At 33.4% G+C, this 3,471-nt stretch overlaps 1 pseudogene; it reads left to right on the forward strand.

Annotated features, from left to right (window-relative positions):
• Positions 1-223: 223 nt before the first annotated feature.
• On the forward strand, positions 224-320 carry LOC122124562 (annotated as a pseudogene).
• The last annotated feature ends 3,151 nt before the right edge of the window (positions 321-3,471 follow it).

Consider the following 3,471-nt stretch of genomic DNA (forward strand, 5'->3'; position numbering starts at 1 on the left):
AATTCCAAATAAAAAGACTTAAGATAGTCATTGACAAAAAAATTTGCAAATGTGAGCAATTGATTGATCAATATAATTTTTTCTACTATTCACAGAATTTTAGGGAAATAAGATCGATAGCATTGTTAGGAACAATACGGTTTCCTTGTTACAAGTAGGCACCCATAGATATAGGCTTGTATAAAGATTGCATCATTAACTACTTAAATTTAGAGGATAATACATGCTTCAGCAGCACTAATACTCAAATTACAATGCAGAGATTAACATGGCACTTGCACAAGGATAACATGAAAATTTGAGAAGTATTCCATATGTTTCATTCTTCAGATGCAAGAAATGAAAAACAGTTATTAAAACAAAATTACAACTGTAACAATACACGTAATTCATATAATTAAATTCAGTTTGACATCAGTGTATTAAATATTCACCTCAGAAAGGCGTTTACATAGCATAAACTTTACAAAACTTTTCAAATTAGACAACATTGTCATTTTATCCCAAAGAAAAATAATATTAAGACCTAGAAAAAAAGGAATCAAACTGTTTCTATATGGAATACAATCAGAAAGAACACATTAATGAACCTCAATATTATAAAATAATGTAGAATTCAAAGTATATCTAGGAGAAAATAAAATAAATTATGAACATTATGCAAACATAGAATATAGAATATTTTAAAATATACTTTTTCAGACAAGCACCAGAAATATTTTAGTTTCTGTACTACTCATTTCAACAGGTAAGTTAAAATTGTTTCTGATTAAAAAATCACAAACTCTGAAGAAATCATTATACATGTATACAAAAACTATTGAATACATTTTGACATCCAATGCAGGCAATTCACTTGGAAGAATTCTGCGGAATCCATGAATTTTTACAGTAAAATATTGGTGTTGCTGGGCACATGTGGCTTATGCCTATAATGCTAGCTACACAAGAGGCTGAGATCTGAGGATCATGGTTCCAAGGCAGCCTGGGAAGGAAAGTCTGTGGTACTCTTATCTCCAATAAACCACTAGAAAACTGGAAGTGGAGCTGAGACTCAAGTAGTAGAGCGCTCACCTTGAGCTGAAGAGCACAGAAATAGCTCCCAGGCCCAGAGTTCAAGCCCCATGACAGACCAAAATAGAATATATTGCTCTTATTTGGATTGTGAAAATATTTTGTAGGGACACAAAAGATCGACTTGCATTTTTGAAATTTAAGAAACTTAACCCGACCATTAGGACATAGGTGAACAATTTGTACAGCCTTCCACAACTTCATAGAGGTAGTGATACATACTTATCCTTTTGGCAATATCAAATGCAATTTTTTCTACGTTGTTCTCCAGGCCTGGTTTTATATAATGGTTCAACAGAAGGAAATCAAGCATATATTTGCTAGCTCAATTCTCAGCAGCAAGATGTAAGGGGGACAAGTGGCCTTTAGTTGGGCATTGGTATCTGCATCATGATGAAGTAATAAAGAAGTCACTCTGGTATTATTCCACGTATATGCACTGTGCAGGGGTGTCCATTCATCTACAGTTATTGCATGTGGCGCTTGAGACACCAACTCACTGACAATGTCTAATTGTCCACTGTACGCTTCTCGATGAAGACGGGTATACTCATCGTCATCCCTACTATTCACATGAGTGGCCTTTTGGGAAAGAAGTCTCCGCACTGTAGTAAGTCGAATATTTTTGGCAGCCCAATGAAGAAATTTGCTTGGATCCTTCTTCATTTTTTTTCTTGCAATTGTTATCATTCCTTATTTTTTCATCTTGTTCTTCATATTCCTAAGAATTGCCTAACCAGAAACTTTGAGTGCCAGTGGGAATGAGGTGTCCATGTATTTTCCTAATAGTTCACATTGGTTGAACTGGTCAGAAATATCCAGTGAATTTTCCGCAACTGTTTATTCACCATGATTTATTTTCTCTTTTTCCAATTTTACTATTCGAAATTATTCTCACTGGAGAGTAGGGAATTGATGGAAAGCAGAGGAAAGATGTTCCTCCGTATTCAAATGTACACACTGAAAATGAGGACCAGTGATGTCTTCATGTGCAGCTTATTCTAGGAATGAGAAATTAGGAAATAACGCCTTCTATATAAATGATTTGGGAAATGCAAGAGCAAAAACTGAAATGATGCAACCAAAAATATGAAAGCAAAATAAATTAGGATAATTATGGAGCAATCATATTATCTATGAGAACCAAGAAAGGGAGAGAGAGACAGATGATGTGCAATGACCTAGCTAGCCACAAAATCCATGCCTCTGATCAATTTATAGAGCAAACAAAATTTTATTTTATAAAAAAGATGGGAATAGAATTTATGTATTTACTTGAAATTAGTAAATACATTTATAGTAGCCTACATAATGAGACATAACTTTGACCAAATTACAGACAATAAACTAATTCCTTGATAATTCTAGCAACAGATCTGACTGAAACCAGGTGAATCACACTTTTCCTGTATAATGAAGAAATAGTAAGGTAGTAAAGCAGCTAGAGAAGGCAGGGAGATTGTATCTGTGACAAAACTTTGTGGAAATTGGTATTGAGGATTTCTTACTGGTGATCCACTTGCACTGGAAGCATGATTCTGAAATATTGATTTCTGATTCTGAATTATTGATTTGATCATTATATTCTCCAAGAAGAAAAATGAGAATTGATAGTTAAGGACTACTAATACATTTTGACCTTCTCACTAAGCACTTTCAATTATTGAAATCACATGAAGACAATAGACAGGCCTACTTTTTAAATGAAAGCAAGTGTCTTTAAAAAAAAAAAAACAAGGAATATATGTAGTCATGCAAAGGACTTCTATTTTACCAATGCCTCATACATTTTTCTAATGTTGGATAACAATAAATAATGGATCTATTAGAAAGCTCTTAAGGCTCATATGTTCAATAGTGAGTTCTCTTACACTATAATATGATATTTTTTGTGTATGGTCTTAAGAATAATTTACATTACTAACTTGAATTTCTGACAGGACAGTATCATCACTGTACATCTTGCTTCTATACTCTCAGTTTTAAATTACTATTTAAGTATGTGCATTTGATAACTACAGAGGAAAAATTAGAAGCCACACTGATGTCTTCTGTCTTTAGTAGTAGTTAACCAGAAAGATGAAATCTGAGGATTGTGGTTTGAAAGCAGGCCAAGAAAAAAAAAGTCCATTAGATTCTGATTTGAAAGTAACCAGAAAAAGCTAGAAATGGAGCTATGGTACAAGCAGTAAAATGCTAGCCTTGAGAAAACTGAAACAAAAAATAAATTCTGGGACAAAGCCAGGCCCTGAGTTCAAGCCCTAGTATTAGCACCAAACGAATTAATAAGGTAATCAATTAATTAAAAATAAATTAAGTGGTCACATTTGGAAAGTCAGGTAAAATGTAACATGGGTGGTGATGGTTCATGTATTATTTTGTAATAAGGCATATTAT

The sequence above is a fragment of the Dipodomys spectabilis genome, unplaced genomic scaffold (assembly GCF_019054845.1).
Source record: "Dipodomys spectabilis isolate Male_0828 unplaced genomic scaffold, ASM1905484v1 ptg000239l, whole genome shotgun sequence".
NCBI classification, from domain to species: Eukaryota; Metazoa; Chordata; class Mammalia; order Rodentia; family Heteromyidae; genus Dipodomys; species Dipodomys spectabilis.